General features: G+C 41.5%; 2 long non-coding RNA genes across 4 annotated transcripts; one reads left to right on the top strand and one right to left on the bottom strand.

Moving 5' to 3' along the window:
* LOC110255489 lies at positions 3,484 to 15,813 on the top strand. The gene is made up of 3 exons (XR_002335866.1): positions 3,484 to 5,380; positions 12,077 to 12,953; positions 15,702 to 15,813. It is a non-coding gene; the product is annotated as an uncharacterized LOC110255489 (long non-coding RNA).
* On the bottom strand, positions 9,826 to 17,893 carry LOC102162436. 3 transcript variants are annotated; one of them, XR_299038.3, is made up of 5 exons: positions 17,408 to 17,893; positions 16,508 to 16,682; positions 15,780 to 15,872; positions 13,768 to 13,873; positions 9,826 to 10,070 (listed from the first exon to the last, which is right to left on the bottom strand). It is a non-coding gene; the product is annotated as an uncharacterized LOC102162436 (long non-coding RNA). The 3 variants fall into 3 exon arrangements; XR_001304159.2 differs by having other exon boundaries at positions 17,537 to 17,892; XR_002335865.1 differs by lacking the exon at positions 17,408 to 17,893 and having other exon boundaries at positions 16,508 to 17,136.

Here is a 19,784-nt window from a genome sequence, read left to right as displayed (position 1 = left end):
TCAATATAACACCGCTATTCAATCCCTAGTTTATTTTCAAAATTTTCCAGCTATCCCAATAACATCCTTACAGCATGCATACCGTCCCCAGACCCTGTACCCCCAATTTAGGATCCAGTCTAAGATCATGCACTGTATTTAGGTATTGTGTCTCTTTAGCCTTTAATCTGGAACATTCCCTCAGACTACTTTATCTTTTAAGACATTTATATTTTTGAAGAGTGTTGGCCAATGTTATACTGAATGCCCCTTATTTTGGAGTTGTCTGATGCCTCCTCATGCTTAGATTCAGGTTCTGCATTTTGAGTACGGCATAAGTAATACTACTCCCTTTTTAGAGCATCACGTCTTCCAATGCCTTCTGAACACTGTTTATTCATTAAATTGAAGAGGCTATGACTTAAAAGTAAATATATACAAACTCATGGCACAAGACAAGGCATAGAGTAGGCTCTGGACTCTTCTTGTGTTTGCTTTTTTTGTTTTGTTTTTTAAGAGCTGCACCTGTGCCATATTGAAGTTCCTGGGCTGGGGTTGGAATTTGAGCTGAAGCTGCTGGCCTATGCCGCAGCCATAGTAATGCAGGATCCAAGCTGTGTCTGGGACATACACCACAGCTCATGGCAACAATGGATCCTTAATCCACTGAGCAAGGCCAGGGATCGAACCTGTATCCTCATGAATACTAGTCGGGTTCTTCACCTACTGAGCCATAATGGGAATTCCATTCATGTGAATTCCAAAACTTGGGTAGCTTTAGAGCTAAATGGTATATATTCCTTAATACTTTACATAAAATGATTGAAAGTGAAACAGGGGTTTTGCTTAATACCTCACACTGAATATGGAAAAGCAAAAGAAATTCAGTTCAGTGAAGAGTGTGTCTGGGCGCACATGGAGTGCCAGAAGTGAGACCTACAACCAGAGTGAGGTTTAGGGCCCACCATCAGGGGCCTCACCCCTGCTTCTCCCAAGGACCCAGGGAAAATGGTTATGACTGAAAGCTGACACCAGCTTGCATGGATCCCCTTTCGTTTCATGCTTTTGCCACAGAATACAAATTCTATTACAATTTTTGACTGTGTGTGTGTGTGTGTGTGTGTGTGTGTGTGTGTGTGTGTGTGGAGGGGGGTGCTGATAATAACAGGTTATAAAAAGCCGGAGTTCCCGTTGTGGCAGAGTGGTTAACAAATCTGACTAGGAACCATGAGGTTGCGGGTTTGATCCCTGGCCTTGCTCAGTGGGTTAAGGATCCGGCATTGCCGTGAGCTGTGGTGTATGTCACAGACACGGCTCAGATCTGGTGTTGCTGTGGCTGTGGTGTAGGCCAGCAGCTGCAGCTCCAATTGGACCCCTAGCCTGGGAACTCCATATGCTGAGGGAGCAGCCCTAGAAAAAGCAAAAAGACAAAAAAAAAAAAAAGAAAGAAAAGAAAAGAAAAGTGTCTTGTTTGACTGAAGCAGTTACCACCTCTACAGCTATGTTCGAATTTCTGGCAGAAGTTTGGATAGACTATGGTTCATGGCAGGAGGCAATGCTTTAATGTTTAAAAATTTCAATATGTTGTGTTGTTGTTTTTCTTTTGACGAATTACTTAACTTTCTTCGGATATTAGGAAATATTTACTAAGTTATAGCTATGCACTGAACTGGTCAAGGCAGTTGCTTTTGTGGAATAAAGTTTTATTTGCTATGTTTAAATTTTTTATTTCTCACTACTGCCTCTATTTCTCCCAAATTTTTCTAGGGGAAGACTATGTGGACTGGCTCATTTAGATTCATGCCTGGGTATTTTTTTTTGCTGCGGGGGAAGGTGTGGAGTGCAGTGGCTTGAGGTGGGATTTCAGTTCTCAGACCCGGGAGTGAACCTGGTGAGTGGTAAGAACCCTGAGTCCTACCTGCTAGGCCACCAGGGTACTCCATCATGCCTGGGTCTTAAAGGCAGCTGGGACTGTCAGAATAGGGCAGGGCAAGAGTGTGGGGACAGATCTCACAAAGTCACAGACTGAAAAAAAAAGTTCGGAAAACAGTGATATGAAGCAAACAGAGCAGCCACATTTTTTATTCAAATTTTTAAAAAGTATATAAAACCTACCACATCCTAACACTCTCTTTATAGAGCTGGCATTTGAGGATTTCTAGGTTTAAAAGTTGCATTACATTTCTTGTTATTACTTGCCCTTGTTTGATTGTACCATCATTTTCTCTTCTGCTGAACTGAGAGTGCTGAGTTTCATAAATGGAACATGTAACATGTGAGTCTGGAGAATCAAAGGGGCCACCTGTCGTGGCATGCTCCTGGAGCTGGCAGCTCTAACTCAGGGGGGCCCAGATCACATGCTGGGCATTGGCTTCACATCTCCTTGAAACCTGCATGTTCACATCCTGGCCTTTTTTTTCTACACGCAGCAGTGTGCTTTGGTTTTAAGCCATTACTTTCGTTCTGGTTGTTTGCTTGCTTAACCATTGCAAAAGATTAGTCCCGTGATCCTGATGAACCAGCCATTATGCATATAGGAGTTTTGACTCTAAGAGGGCAGACTATGAGGCACTATGCAGTCCACGGCCTCACACACCATGGGACTCTGTGCAGCTGCAGAAGGGTCCTGACTGCGAACCATTCAATTTTATTAGAAAAGACCAAACAGAACTTGTAAGAGCTACCCAGCTAACTTTTCTGCTTCTATGGTTTGAAAACCATCTGAAACTATTTGAAAAAGTTGTTCTCTTTTAAAATGAGTTATAAGTCTTAGAAAAGGTTGGACTCAAGCTATTGCATATTCCACTCGGAGAAAATATTTCAAATTTCTAGGTCACCTTTCCAAGTTTAAAAATCAACCTCATCATTAGTTAACCATTAGGCAGACACTATTCATTGCCTAGCCAAAGCCATCACCTTATTCCTCGTTCCCTGATGCTGTTTGTGTTTTGGGTGGCGATATCTAGCTTGCAAAGGAGGGGGTCCAGCTCCTGGTCTAAGTGAGCATGTGATCCACTGCTGGCTAAACCAAAGCAGGGAGTCTGCTGGGGTAGGGGCATCTCAGGGAATATTTTCCTCCATTATAAGAGAGGGGTATAAGGTCAAGTTCTTTGCCTGCATTGCTGCCAGTTTTCTGCCTTTGAACATGGTCACTTGAAGAAACTCTCTGAGGAGCTGTCTCCACTCTCTTGCAACTCTGATGGGACAAAGGAAGAGACCTTGAACCAGGGCCCTGATCTGACATCACTGAGCTACTGAATCAGTCTTACCTCTGGATTCTTTGTTATATTAGAATTAAAAACCCTATCAGGGAATTCCCATTGTGGCTCAGCAGGTTAAGAACTTGTCTAGTATCCATGAGGAGGTAGGTTTGATCCCTGGCCTTGCTCAGTGGGTTAAGAATCTGGCATTGCCAAGAGCTCTGGTGTAGGTCATAGATGTGGCTCAGATTCCACGTTGCTGTGGCTGTGGTGTAGGCCAGTAGCTATAGCTCCGATTTAACTCCTAGCCTGGGAACTTCCCTATTCTGCAGGTATGGCCCTAAAAAGCAAAAAAAAAAAAACCAGAAAACAAAAACAAACCAAAACCCTATCAGTAGGGTGTTCTGTTACTTGAAACCAAAAGTAGTCCCATTGTTATGAATAGCACTGGTTACCTGCAAGGCCCTGTGCTGGGACGTCAGGGAAATAAAAGGTCTACTGGCTACGACCCCCTCTTCAGGGGGCAGGCAATCCAGTTGGTTGACTTTTTTCAGTTAAGGTCCAGAAAGTCCATACTTCAGACTTTGTGAGCTGTACAGGGTCTGTCACAACTACCCAGCTCTGTCTGTAGCTGTGCTGAGAAAGCAGGTGTAGATGAGAGAAATGAGTGAATTTGGCTGGGTTCCAATAGACCTTTATTCACGGACATGACATTCATAGGTTGTTCAAGTATCACAAAATATTCATCTTCTGGTTTTTTCCTCAACCATTTAAAGATGTAAAAACCTTTTTTAGCAAGCTGTACCAAACTGTGAGGTAGGCTAGACTTGGCTCATGAGCCACAGATGACTGACCCTTGTGCTGGACAAAGGAAAAACCTACAAAAAAAAGACTCTCTTTTTGATTTACAGGTAGGGGGAAACTGAACGTTTGGTTTTTTTTCCACTTTTGTCCTTAAGCAAAGGTAACCTCTTGAGAAGGACTGACCAAGAGGTGAAGGAGGACTGGAAAACAGAAGTGAATGGAAGAAATGGCCAAAGACTTTCATGCTTTTGAGATCTGGTTTAAGAAGTTATCTCCTCCCCAGGTTACTGAGATATTGACCCATACTTCCTTCTATTATTCTCATTGTTTCAGTTTTCAGATTCTGGTTTTGAACTGACCTTGCGTTCACTTCACTTGTAGTGGTAGGTGGGGATCCAGTTTTAGTTTCATACCCAGAGTAGCAGGATTTCCCAAGATCATCTTCTGAGGACCCTTCTTTTCCCCCATTTGTTGTAGAGGATGGTCCGGGGGCAACCCGAGTGTCTGTCACCTGGGGAATGGGAGGTGCTTCCATCCTTTGTAAGGATGGGCATCCTGAGGTGCAGACAGCAGGGAGAAGCAAAGCCAGGGAGAAGCAAAGCCAGTAAATCCTCATAGCAGCGCAGATCCTAAGGCTGCAGAGGCAACATCTTGCAGTACATGTGTAATTTTAAAACATGCATTCATCACCACCACAAAGCCTTTCCACAAAGCCTGAAACAGAGTCACCTCAAGCACAGAATGCTGGCATCATTGGGGGCGGGGGCGGGGGGGGGTCGGGAGGGAGGAAAGTGAATAGGAGAATAAAAAAATATATAAAGCAAGGGAACAGACTTATGAGGGAACCAATGGGACTAATTAATGTGGAGACTAATTCTCCCAAACAGAGGAATAAAATTAACTCATCATCTAGGTTATTAAAAAAAAAAAAAAGATTAATGAGGATCTTGAAAAACCAGATCTGTTTCATGTTGTGACCTGGGGTTTCCTGCTCATTCCTGCCTTCTGAGTGAAAGCTTGGTGAGTCATCCTGCCTCAGCGAGGAAACTTCCTCTGAGGCGGGGTGGCAGACCTCTGGATGAGTGAGAAAATGCCAGAAGTTTTGTCAAGCGTGAGAGAGTGTGAGAAAGGATGGGAGCACTGCAGCAGGAAGACCATGCTGGCAGGGTTGTGAGGCTAGATCAGAGAGAGTAAGTTAACTGTCACCCACCCCCAAGGGCCACAATGGCAATGACAGTGAGTGCTTTTCACATGTTGGGCAATAATTTAGATGTTTGACATCCTCACAAGAACCTGCCAAACGGGGGAAAGGTGGGAGAGGAACTCTAATTGTTCTGATTTTTCAGATGAGAAGACTAAGACACAGAGAGGTGAAGTCATTTGCCCAAGATCACACAGTAAGTACTGGAACAGAGACTTGAATCCCTGCAGTCTGGGTCCAGACTCTGCCACTGAATCCTCTTACGGGGCTAAGAGTTTCACTAAGTGTTGGCAGTACCTGGTGAAGCTATATCACCTGTACCACTTATGGTATTATGGGTTTATCTAAAAAAGATTTAACCTTTAAAACTTAGGGAAGCATTCAGCATTACAGGGGACAATATACAGGTTTTTGGTTTTTTTTTTTTCTGCCTTAAAATCTTCTTTCAGGAATATCTGTTCTGTGGTTTTCCTTCTTAATAAATTTATTTACCACCAACTATTTTTAAGTAGAAAATATTGAGGGCCATATTCTTTGCTGGTGCCACTAAACAGACCCTGAAGTGTCCTTCCTGGGTTTGAATATTGAGAATGACACAGGTGAGAAGGGGCCACTCTGATGGAGGTACAACTATGGCAAAGGAACAGGTTCACTGGATCTTTTAATCTCTATTTATATTATTTGTAACTTAATCAGTAGACAGGATCTTGGCTTGTCTTCACTAGTCTCAAGAAAAACCAAATGGTTACATTTTACACCACCAAACAGATAAAAAGAGTGTCAGTGAGCAGAATAAAATGAAGAGGAAAGAAAACGATTAGAATAATGTCAGTGAGCTGTAAAAAAAAGGGAAAGTTAAAGATTTTTGTGTTCAGGGCTGTCCAGTGTTAAACTGATCTTTCAGGCCAATGTTTTGGAGGGTGTTCAAACCAAGAAAAAAGAGTGACATTCTTCATTAGCCGGAGGTAACAAGAGGCATTTTCAGTGGGGTTTAATGCTGAGTAGCGAGTGCAGCAAGCATGGAAATAACTGAGGCTGAACTCATTGAACTGATTTGAGCTGTTTACTGATGTTCAAAAATAAAAAGACCCCATTGATTCGCATTTTCTGCCCCCCAATCCTTTCATCAAGCGTGTAAGGAATTGGCATAACACTCAAGGCCAGAAAAAGTGACACCATGAAAGAGAGACCCGTAAAGGAAGTGGACTTTTCTGGCAGGAGCACCCCACAGTCTGTGAAAGGGAACATTGAACGTCTGTGGGGCCAGGCCAGGGGCCACAGCTGTCAGATGGGGCCTGAGCAGAACACGTGGCTCCTGTCTAAGGAATTGGGTTTCTGAGGAAGAATTAAGGCTCGGCCGAGGTGGTGGAGGAGAGCTCAGAATGGTGAAAAAGACAGCTGGGGTTGGCACCAGGAGAGAACACCAGGCCCCCTGAAAGGCAGCGAATAAGGGCCATTGTTCAAGGACATATCAGCCCCCAGGGGCTCAACCAGACCTGCTGAGAGGAGGGGGCTGTCCCCCTGGGGTGGCTCACGCTGGACTCCAGGACACACGGAGCTGGAGCTTGAAGGCTTACTCCAACGTGAAAGATGGGAAGATTAGAAAAAACATGCTTTAATAGGTATATTTTCCAGAAATAGAGCCCACCCAAAGGGGATAACCTTGTGAGACAAACAAAAAGGACAATTAGGAAACATCAATGCAAAGAAGGGGCAGGGGGGAAGAAAGAGAATGTAACTTGCTCTATACGCACTCATCTATATGTGTAGATATTTACATTTTGTTATGAAAAATTTGAGAGGTACCTAAAAGCAGAATAGTACAATAATTCTCTGTATATCCATCACCTGGATCTAATAATTACTAGCATTTTCCCACCATTTCTTTCTTTCTTTTTCTTTTTTTCTTTTTTTTTTTTGTCTTTTTAGGGCTGCAGCCACTGCCTATGGAGGTTCCCAGGTTAGGGGTCTAATCGGAGCTGTAACCACCAGCCTACACCACAGGCACAGCAAGGCAGGATCTGAGCCTTGTCTGAGACCCATACCACAGCTCACGGCAACACCGGATCCTTAACCCACTGAATGAGGCCAGGCAACCACCACCTCACGGTTCCTAGCCGGATTTGTTTCCACTGTGCCACGATGGAAACTCCCTATCATTTCTTCTTATATTTTTATATATTTCTTTACCGTTATTTAAAAATGAATTTCAGACACTTCCAGAATATTTCAGCTATGCATCGCTAAAAAATTAAAATAGAATTTTTGTAACTCCAAATTGTAACAATTATAAGTTACTAATTCCTTAATACCACTTTATACTTAATCCATTGTATTAATTATCTGTTACTGTGTAACAACACAAACTCAGTGGCTTAAAATAGCACAAATTAATTCTCTCCCAGAACCTATGGATATGAGGGGCTGCTGTATGATTAATTAAAACAATAATTCTTAGTTAGAATATTAGTAATTATTATAATAACAAGCACATATACTTATTTTGTGACATATATTGTTTTAAACACTTTATAAATCTTAACTCATTTAAGCCCTCATAACAACCTTACTTGAGCAAATTCTATTACTATTCCAATTTTACAGATGATAACAATTGAGGCACGGAGAGGTTAAGTAAGTTGCTCAGTGTCACACAGCCAGCAAATGATGTGTAGATATGAACTCAAGCAGACTAGTTCTAGAATCTGTGCTTTGTATCACTACACTATGCTGCATTTTATTACCCTGCCTACTATACAGCTCCACTAGTCTATCTAAAAGATACCTTGAAGTTACCATGTTTAAAACTGAACTCCTGATTTTCTCCCCTGAACCAACTCCTGTGATGGGTATTGTGGATTGGCCTGCTCAACATCTGTCCCAAGCTTCTTCTAAAGTACCTGCCAATATTGTAGAGGCTGGAAAGCTAAAAACTTCATTCCCCAGACTTTCTTGAAGCTAGAGTTCTAGATGTCAATTAGGTTTTGACAGTTAGATGCAAGACCTAAATTTCGAAATGATTTTATGAAGAGAGGCAGGACATAAGCAGCTGTTTACTAGTGAGAATCCCAATACAACTGGTACAGCTTTGAGGCCAGGGTGGCTTCATAGCTTAGCAGAAGAGGCTCTCTGACTATAGCAAGCTTGGTCATAAGACTTTGAGAGTTGTTCCTAGAAACTCAGTCTAGAACCATATTGTCTACCCTTGTAATAATCCTGTAAGTCATTTTATACCCTGAAAAGTCATTTTCTGCTTAAATTACTAGAGTAGATTCTGTTTTCCACAACTGGAAGTTGACTGGTGATGTAGCCTGCCTTCCCATAGCAGCAATCCCACTCTTCCTGGGTGTGTGTCTATGTCAAAGTTATTAAACTATACATTGTAAATATAAGCAATATATTATGCATTACTCCTCAATACAGCTGTTTAAAATATGGTCCAAGTTAATTTTTATCTATGATGTGAGGTATGGTGCAAAGCTCATCTTTTGCATGTGACTATCCAATTGCTCCAGCACAATTTGTCCAAAGACTACCCTTTCTTCACTGAATTGCCTTCAGATATTTGTCAACAGTCAGCTGTCCTATATAGGTGGATCTATTTCTAGACTCTTCTGTTCCATTGATCTATTTGTCCTTTGGCAACCCCACACTGTCTTGATTACTGTAGCTTTATAATACATCCTAAAATGAATTACATTAAAGAGAATAAAATACCTAGGAATAAACCTACCCAAAGATGCAAACTACATGTACTTTGAAAACTATAAGACACCAATGAAGGAAATCAAAGATGACACCAACAGCTGGAAAGATATACCATGCTATTGGATTAGAAGAATCAATATTGTCAAAATGACTATACTACCTAAGGCAATCTACAGATTCAATGAACTCCCTATCAAATTACCCAACATCATTTTTCACAGAACTAGAACAAAAATTTTTTTAAATTTGTATTTAAACACGAAAGACCCTGAATAGCCAAAGCAATTTTGAGAGAGAAAATGGAGCTGGAAGAATCCTTGAAGGCTCCCTGGCTATATTACAAAACTACATTCATCAAAACAGTATGGTACCTTCTGAAGAAGACAGATAACCAAAAAGCACATGAAAAGATGCTCAACAGCACTAATTATCAGAGAAATGCAAATCAAAACTACAATGAGGTATCACCTCACACAAGTCAGAATGTCCATCATCAAAATTTCTACAAACAATAAATGCTGAAGAGGGTATAAAGAAAAGGGAACCCTCCTATACTGTTGGTGGGAATATGAATTGATGCAACTATTATGAAGAACAGGATGGAGGTCCCTTAAAAAATCAAAAATAGAACTACCATATAATCCAGCAATCCCACTCCTGGGCATCTATCTGGAGAAAACCATAATTTGAAAAGATAAATGCACCCCAATGCTCACTGCAGCTCTATTTACAATAGCCAAGACATGGAGGCAATCTAAATGTGCATCAACAGAGGACTGGATAAAGAAGATGTGGTACACGTATATAGTGAAATATTACTCAGCCATAAAAAGAATGAAACAATCCTTTTTGCAGCAACATGGATGGATCTAGAAATTATCATGCCAAGTGAAGTAAGTCAGACAAAGAAAGACAAATATCATATGTGGTCACTAATATGTGGAATCTAATTTTTAAAAATAATACAAAGAAATTTATTCACAAAACAGAGGCATATCAAAGATTTCAAAGCCAAACTTATGGTTACCAAAGGGGAAATACTGGGGAGAGGAATAAATTGGGATGTTGGGATTGGATATATACATTACTAAATAAAATTTTGATAAGTAAAAGGCACTTACTGTTTAGTGCAGGGAAATCTACCCAATACTCTGTGATGGCCTATATGGGAAAATGATCTGAAAAAGAATGGAAATGTATGTATATATATCTATAGGTATTCTATGAACACCTGAAGCCAACACAGCATTGTGAGTCAACACTACTCCAAAAAATTTTTTTAAAAAAATCATCAGATAGTGTTAGTCTTCTTTGTCCTTCTTTTCTAGACTGATAGATTCTTATTAAATGGATTTAAATCCACTACTATAATTATTAATTTTAGTGCTCAAATTGTTCCATTTGGCTGGTGGGAGCCTCTTTGAAGTAGTTCTTTCATTCTTTTGAAATGTCCTTATAATTAATTAACTCATATAATAATTTATTTATTACTTTTTTTGGCATAATAAGGTATTCTAGGCTTATCTGGTATTTTCCCTGTCCCAGCACAGGAGTCAGATATTTCTCCAAGGAAATTTGCCCAAATTTCCCTTTTTCAATGAGATCTTACTTGACCATCTTATTTAGAATAGCAATATCCCCACCCCTCAGTGCAACCTATTCCCTTCCTTGCTTATTTTTTATATAGTATTTATCATTTGCCTATATATTCATATATAATTTACTCATTTTAAGAAAATATAATTTACTCAGTTAAAGAAAATGGTATCCTCCCATCAGCTCCAAAAAAAAAGCAGGGATTTGGGCTTGTTTTGTTCAGTACTATAGTCCCAGCCCCCAAACAGTTCCAGACATAGTAAGCGTTCAATAAACATGCATTTAGTGAATGAATAGATCAGATTCTTTTTGTGGATCTTGTTGTAGGTGTCTTGTAAGTGTCTAGTGCTCTGGGGCGGGATAACATCTAGTTAAGGAGGCAGAGCTGGACCTACTGCATGGCCTGGGTGGTGACCCAGGTCCAGGGGCAGGTGCCCCCACCAGCTCTGACCTTTCACCCAGAGACCTATCTTCCTACTCCAGCTTGCTTTAAAAGAGTCTATTAGGAGTTTCTGTTGTGGCTCAGCGGTAATGAAAATGACTAGTATCCATGAGGATGTGGGTTTGATCCCTAGCCTTGACAGTGGGTCAAGGATCCAGCATTGTCATGAGCTGTGGTGTAGAGCACAGATGCAGCTGAGTCCTGTGTTGCTGTGGCTGTGGCATAGGTCAGCAGCTTCAGCTCTAATTAGACCCTTAGCCTGAGAACTTCCATATGCTGTGGGTGAGGCCCTAAAAAGACAAAAATAAAATAAAATAAAATAAGAGAGCATGTTAGGCTGTACGGGAATACATGCCACTGAACCTCTCTACCTACTAAAATTTCTTGTAGGAAATTCCTGTGGGGACTCATCTGAAAATCTCAGATAAAAAACTTTCTACCTAAAAACTTCAGGAAGGGCTAAGGGTGCTTTTGGTGGTGATGGTTATTTGTTTGTCTCTTTATTTATCTGTCAGCCTTGTAATGTGACATGTAGACTCAAAAATTAACTTATTCTGAAAAATCAAGTATCTGTGTTTGTGTTCTGAGATTCACATGTTTTGTAGAATGTGGAGGAATTATCCATACCTCCCATCTGGGGTTGGCAGCATAAGCAGGTACAGGTGGCCTTCTCTGCAGGCTTGTGTCCTCACCAAATCCTTCAGTTTTTCGCAAAGAGATTTATCCTGCTTAGGGCCAGGGTCCATGGGTGTGTGACCTGTGCAGCCCTATGGGGCCCCCATTACAAGGGTTCTGTGGTTGTGTTAATGCTCTGTTGTCACCATCTTGAAATTCTTTTTTTTTTTTTTTTTTCACTTTTGAGGGCCACACAGCATATGGAAATTTCCAGGCCAGGGGTCAAATCAGAGCTGCAGCTGCTGGTCTATACCACAGCCACAGCAATGTGGGATCCAAGCTGCATCTACAATCTACACCACAGCTCACGGCAACATCGGATCCTTGACCCACTGAGCAAGGCCAGGGATCAAACCCGCATCCTCATGGATACTAGTCGGGCTCTTTACTGCTGAACCACTATGGGAACTGGTGAAATTCTTAATCGATGAACCAGGGGCCTTGCATATTCATTTTGTACTTGGCCCACAGATTGTGTAGCCAGTCCTGATCCTGCCTCCAGCTCAGCCCCTTAAAGTGCAAAGCCTGGAACAGCCACATCCCAAGATGTGTCAACGGGGCTCCTCTGAACTTGCTGATACTGAGGAGTTGGCAGAGCTGGCTTAGAGGTAACCACTATGGAGGTGAGGGCTGACACCCCTGCCAGGCCGCCCAAAACACACCCAGAGGCTAAGCCAACCAACTACATTGGGTCCACAAAGGGAGTAGTCTTGGTTCCCCAAGTGATTTCTGATATGTGCTTTGGCCGGAAGCCACCCTTGCTTAAGCAGCAGGTATCAAACAGCCCTGTGAAGCCACTGCGGTGCCTCCTAGGGATGTTACTAAGGATTCTATTGACGCCTATTAAATCTAATGTCACGAGTACTCTGATCTCAGCACACAGAATGGTTAGCCTGGTCCTGAGCAGCTGTTTGTGTTCTCTTTTTAGGAAAAAAGTCAGTGTCACTGTGGGCCATATCACTCATTGTTGCCTTCACCTGTCTCACTGTTAGGAAGCCAAGAGGCAGTTCTGCCTCTGCTAGCAAGTGCAGGGCCTGTGCTGCATACATATTGGTGACAGGCCCCATTCTTGGCTTCATTTTATTTTTCCTGCCCACACTTTTGTCCCAGTTTCCACATCTATTTGTTTAAAGTTTTAACTTATTGTGTGTATTTTTGTAAGCCATCTCACATCCTTTCTAGAAAAAAAAGGTTTTAACTCAATAAATGACAATTGTTAAACAATATTAAATTCTACAAGATCAAGTGCCTTCATGCCATAAAATTCCTATAAAATAAGATTTTTTTTTTTTTTTTTAGGACCCATGGACTTGAGCAGTATTATTCGCAGGAGCATTCTGGCACAATAGTGAGTAGGGGCAGTTCCGTGGAGTCATGGGATTTGCTCTCCAAGGGCCTGTGCCTGGTGTTGAAATGCCTCCAGGATAGCAAGTCCTGTGACTCCAAGTCAGCTGCCCAGGGGTCCTGGGAAGGAGATCATTACCTTCCTCTTCTTCTTTCTCAAAAATAAAACAAATCCAGTGAACTCAGTGGCCACTGAACAGAAAAATGCCCACCATCTTCTCTGTTACCCAAACACAGCGCAGGTAGTCCAGCAGATGGGCTCTGCTTTGCTGCACCAGCTATGCAGGAAAGGGGAGCCCAGAAAGCTAGTCGCTAAGTTACCTTCCTTGCCTGTGGTGGATTATTTGAAATACTGCAGGAAGAAGGATGGATGAGGGCCAGGTATCATATTATCCAATTCTGAAGAAGTATCATGACGTCTTAGGCAGCGTGAGAGAGAGCAGTCCCTCTTGTAGCACCTTCATGGTTATTGTCATATCCATGTACTTTCACTGTTTTTTTTTAATTTACTATTTATCTTTGAATCTACTAGTGCTAACTTAATCTCATCCTAAGCAATAGTACCTAATTCAGAGGTCTGATGTGCTAGTTATGTTTCTATCTGTAGAAAAATAACTGGGGACACAGTTTTGAGGGCACTAGCCTGCTGTGGCCCCCTTTGCCTGGCAAAGTAATAAAGCTATTTCTTCTCTACTTTGCTCCCCTCCCCCCCCAAAAAAAGAGAAAAAAGGAAAATAATCAGCTGTAGCTATAGAAAAGTAATCTGTCTTAAAATGAATAGAGTGAATCTATAAAAATTTCAAAACGTGTTCACATACCTTCCAGAGTCATCTCAGGGACCTCCGGTGGCAGATGTACCATACTCTGGAACACACTAGAGACGAAAAAAATCCTGGATCTCACAGGGTCACAGAAATGTGCTGCCTGTAGTGGGATTAGAGAATCTGTTCTTTTAAAAACAACACACATAGGTACATGCATTTTTATAAACTGATACATTAAATACCATAAATGTAATTGACACCCAACCCCAGGTAATCAGGAAACACTTGTACATTTATTCACTTTCTTAATTAGGTAATGAATTTAGGCCAGCTGGGCTTTCTTCTGCTTCCAGTATTGTCTTAGTAGAAATTCTGTTTCAAGTTGAATAACTTTTCTTTTGAGCACCTCTCTTCTAAATCTCACAAATCAATGGGAATGAGGGAGCTTTGCAGAGGCAGCGTGCTGCAGGATAAAGGGTCACTCATATATGCAGACCTAGAAAAACAATTAGGCTTTGGAAAACCAAAACAATCACAAAGTAGGGACAAAAGCTTGTATACCATTCCTGTTTCTGTTTTGAAGCTTCTGATAAAATTGAGTCTTTAAAACAAATCTGTTTACTAGAGCCAAGTGTGGTGTTTGTAATTCCGTTTAGAAAATATGCTGGCAGTTATAAGTTCTCTATACAGTTTATGAGTAGTACTTGTTCATTTGGTTTACCAAGTGCCAGTACAAAAAAAAAAGACTTGTTTATAAAAATGTCAGCCAACGTTGTGACCCAAGGGCAGACTGTCATCCAAAGTGGGCTGGGAATTTCCCTGCAGAGGTGAGAATGTCAACAAAGAGGGGCAGAGATCCCATCAGAAAGGGGCAGGAGAGAGAATATTTTCAGTCTGCGTTTTCACACTGCACTGGGCATGGGGGGTGAAGGAAGAGGAGGAAGACTCATGCTATAAGGACAGGAAAATGTGATCGGTGGTGTTTAGCCATGGCACCACGGAGGATGTGAAGGAACAAGAGAAAAACATGGGGAAAAAAATTTTTTTTTCAGTGGAAATTTTTCAAAATTTCAAAAAAAAAAATTGAAAGCTTTATTTATCCACCATAAAAGAAGGACAGGAAGTGTAATCAACTATTAGCTGGAGATTCAGACAGTGTTAGAGCTGAGTTCTAGGACTTCAAAACTGAAGCTAGCTCAGGAGTTCCCATTGTGGCCCAGCGGAAATGAATCCGAACTAGGAACCATGAGGTTGCGGGTTTGATCCCTGGCCTCACTCAGTGGGTCAAGGATTTGGCACTGCTGTGAGCTGTGGTGTAGGTTGCAGATGCAGCTAGGATCTGGCGTGGCTGTGACTGTGGTGTAGGCTGGCAGCCACAGCTTGGATTCGACCCCTAGCCTGGGTTGAACCCCCATATGCCGAGAGTGTGGCCCTAAAAAGACAAAACAAACAAACAAACAAAAAACAAACCTGAAGCTAGCTCAGAGAGGTTTGTAAAGACATTATTTTTTAAAAAATCAGGCATCAGAAGCAGAAAGAATACATGGTACATGGCATTCTTCTGAGAGATGCTGCATTTATTTAGCCAATAGTACTGATTTATGGCTTTAGGGGGATAGGTTGGCAGGATCAGGGCATTGCTGGACAGGCAAGGCCATTAGCACAAAGCCAGAGACCAAGTCAAGGGCTAAGGAGTCAGGCATTGATCTGGGTGGGATGTCACCTTTTTGAGGATGGAGATTGGAGGGTTGTGGCAGTGGCTTTCTCTGTAACTTGAGTCATAGCAGCTCTTAGTCAATGGCAAAAGAAGGGAAATTAGAAATTTCAAGGTTTTTAACAGTTCTTATGAACTGTTATGGTGGAAATAGAGGCTACAGGGCAGAACAGATTAGGAGAAAGTGCATCTCCCCACACCCCCAAGTGACCCAGAGATATCAAAAAACCAGTCGGGCATCCATAGCCATTTGAAGTTTTTCTTCCAATTTTAGGGTAAACTTCGTGGAGCCCCTATCCTGACATCTGTACCACATTTGGTGAACTGAAGACAATGAAGACAAAATCTAGACCTTGCAGCCTCCTGAGGGCCCTCCTCACTTCTCTTCCTCAAAGTGGTCGCAGGAACAAGCAATGTGACATGCTGCTGGTGTGATGGCAAGTTCCTTAAAAGCACAAAAAGCAAAATCAGCAGTCATGAGTTTGATGAGTTCAGTGAAGGAAGAACTGTGTAAGCATGAGTGTGCATGTGCGTGGGCAAGGTCCAAGAAAGTGTATCCTGGAATTTTTTGTGCTAGTAAATTGCTAGAAAAACCCAAATGTCCATCAGCAAAGGAGAGGTTAAACAATGATGCATTCATGCAATGGAATGCTATGCAGCTATTAAAAAGGAGCAGACCTCTGTATTAGAGTTTGGTCAGGACATCAGAGGAGCCTCTGTGTATTCCATAACTCATCCAGGAAGAGTGCATATCCCTGATCACAGCCAGAGAGGCTGTGAGAACATGTTAGGAATTCTGGAAATCTTTTCTGTTCACTGACTCAGAAAAGACATAGGGTCTGGAACTGTGGCAGGAATGTTGTCAGATGAAAAGGGAGCCTGAAAAGAAACCTAATAAGCAGTGAGATCTCAGCAAGGACAGTTTGAGTAGTGGTGTCACATAGTACATGTAAAGGCTGGACTTGGAGTGCAGAAGAGAATGACCAATGTCCTCTTGGATGGCTTTGAGTTCTCTGTGAAGTATGAGGAGGGGTCATTCCTCTAAAGAGAGAAGACAGATTAGGCAACAGTGAAGAATACCTTAGGTGGGAACGGGTGCCACATCCCCTGGAAGAACCATGTGGATTTCTGGGTAGTGTCACTGAGACAGCACGCTGTGACTTCACAGAGCAGTTTTCTTAGCAGCATTCTGCCGTGCGGGTGTGCTGGTCACAGGAGACAGTCTCCCAGGGTTTCAGATTGACCAAGCAAGCACCTGGAGGAAAGTGGTACAGAGGACTTGAAGTTTAGCATCCTCAAGAGTGGTTGACTGATGGGCCATGTGAACTAAGCTGGATAAGGATGCATGTGAGGCCGGGATGTGCCTCAATCATTTGGGGATAGATCTCTCCTCCCTTATAGAGTTTCATCTTCCTCTCCCTTTGGCAGGTTTTCCCATTTCTGTCTTAGGATTGGCCAGTTAGAAAGCTGGAGTTGTTTATTAGAGCCACCTCTGTCTATTTCTGCTCTAACTGCTGAACTGCCTAAAGTGGTACCTTCTTCTAATACATTTTTTTTTCTTTGTTTCATGCGATTCAGCTCTCTGGTCAAATATAAAAACTGGTCTGCAAGGCAGATTATCATCAGAGCAGTTGGGAATCCTTTCCCTCTGGATCTCTGGTTTTGATTTTTTTTTTTTTTTTTTTTTTTTTTTTTTTTTTTTTTTTTTGCTTTTTAGGGCCCCTCACTAGCGGCATGTGAAGGTTCCCAGGCTGGGAGTCGAATTGGAGCTACAGCTGCCAGCCTACAACACAGCCACAGCAATGCAGGATCTAAGCTGCATCTGCAACCTACACCACAGCTCATGGCGGTGCCAGTTTTAACCCACTGAGCGATGCCAGGGATTGAACCCACAACCTCATGGTTCCTAGTTGGATTTGTTTGCGCTGCGCCACGATGGGAACTCCCAGGTTTTGATTTTTTTTAAAAAGCACATAAAACCTAAAGCAACATCCATTCAATACTGGTCCAGGGGCTCGCTGGAAGGGACTCAACAGAAACACTGCTGATCTGGCTCCCAGTCCTCATGGCTCTTTTGCTGTGTACATTCAATGACAACAAATTCATCACCTTTTCTCCTTTCAAATGTGAATAGTTTACATCTTCTGTTTTCAGAACCTACATGGTGGGCGGGGTGGGGGGGATAAAACAATAAGATATTTCAAAGAAAAATTCAACAAACTCTATTAAAAGGAAAACTTTTCACACTTTGAACTCAGCATTTTCATTCTTACAAAACACTCCCTCAATGCAAAGATGTGTGTTCTAGAATGTCCTACTGAAGAATTGGCCCATAAATAGTGGCATGGTTAAATAAATTAAGTAATGGACACAAAATGGAATACTACAAGGCCTTTAGAAACAGTGAAGCAGAGTTCCCGTCGTGGCGCAGTGGTTAACGAATCCGACTAGGAACCATGAGGTTGCGGGTTCGGTCCCTGCCCTTGCTCAGTGGGTTAATGATCCGGCATTGCCGTGAGTTGTGGTGTAGGTTGCAGACGCGGCTCAGATCCCGCGTTGCTGTGGCTCTGGCGTAGGCTAGTGGCTACAGCTTCGATTCGACCCCCAGCCTGGGAACCTTCATATGCCGCAGGAGCGGCCCAAAGAAATAGCAAAAAGACAAAAAAAAAAAAACCAAAAAAAAAAAAAAACAGTGAAGCAAATTTATATGTACTGACATGGAAGTCTCTTCAGGACATTCTGCTAAGTGACAAGATGCAAAATACTACGATAGCATTGATAATGATAACTATTAGAAGGTGTATAAGAAATAAATATGTAAGAAATGTACACAAAAAATGTTAAAGACAATGTTACTGAGAACACGGAGTATATTTTTCATTTTACGTACTTCTACGTGGTCTGAATTCTCCATAGTGAAAAAACATAATTTTGGTGAATAATGGAATTATGAAACATAATTTCTCTGCTAAACATGTCACATGCATTATTGACTCACACAATCACTAGGTGGTAGATATTACTTATTCTACTGATAAGATAATCAGAAAAGTTAACCTGCCCAAGTTTACCAGCTTAGTAAAGGTTCTTTATCTAAAGAGATAAGCTTTTCAAACTCTATATAATAAAGTAAATATAGTCTTCCCAGGCTCAGCTTACTCTTTTTTTTTTTTAAATGTCTTTTTTATCTTTTTAGGGCTGCACCTGGGCATATGGAGGTTCCCAGGCTATGGGTCCAATTGGAGCTACAGCAGCTGGCCTACACCAGAGCCACAGCAATGCCAGATCCTTAACCCACTGAACAAGGCCGGGGATTGAACTCACAACCTTATGGTTCCTAGTCGGATTTGTTTCTGCTGCGCCACGACAGGAACTCCTCAGCTTATCTCTTATTAAAAGATCACTTCTGGCTCTTCTGACTACCTCTTCTACCCATTATGATTTTACCTCCCTCTTAAAACTATTAAAATTCATTTCCTCTGGGAAGTTATCACAGGCTCATGGCCCTTCATGACTCCATTAACCCTTATTCTGAAGCGTTTGATGTACTCACCACAGTGCGTTCATATATATGTTACCATTTGCATTAGCATATGATTCTATTCTTGTTCATCTTCATCTTGATGATGAGCTCCTTGAAAGACTTGACGCTTTGTATGGAACTTCCCATAATCCTTCAGGGCCTATTGCCAGATCTGCTCGGTAGATCTTAGGACTGAAGCCTTAATGTAATATTTGCATTTGTTGACTGCTTAATATTCATCATCAATGATCCTAATAAATCAATGTTTTTCCTATATAGCCCTATATGTTTTCTTTACTGAATTATGAAAATGTCCCTCATTTGAGTAGCTTCTTAATTAATAGATAATTCCAGTAAATTCAAGTCTTCTCTTGATTTTTTTCTTCTTGGTATAGGGGAGATGTGTCATATAGTGTCATTAGAAGGTTTCCAAATGGAAAAACTTGACAACCATTGTGTTTAAAAAAAAAAAAAAAGACAATGGCAGAGAATTTCTCTATTTCTCTACTTCAATGCTAACAAGACTAAATGCTATTTATATCATAAATGACCAAGGAAACAGGACTAGACTGCCAGCTGGTTGATAACATGTGGTTGAGAAAAGAGCTATAAGGTAATTGGTTATCATATTGATTCTAGGTTATCTTCCTAGTGTAGTCTAAGTGGAGAGACAAACATACCCTTACCTAAATGAATGAATCAAATATAATTTTCATTTAGCTCCACAAATATCTGAATATGTACCTTTAACATTTCATTGGCAGGAAAAAACACATGGTCTACATCTGCAGTCAGTTTTTCTTTAGAGTGTGTATTCTATATACAATCAATGAC

This window comes from Sus scrofa, chromosome 9, assembly GCF_000003025.6.
Source record: "Sus scrofa isolate TJ Tabasco breed Duroc chromosome 9, Sscrofa11.1, whole genome shotgun sequence".
In the NCBI taxonomy this organism is placed as follows: Eukaryota; Metazoa; Chordata; class Mammalia; order Artiodactyla; family Suidae; genus Sus; species Sus scrofa.
Note: the sequence above shows the minus strand (reverse complement) of the source record. Positions and strands in the feature narration are given on the sequence as shown.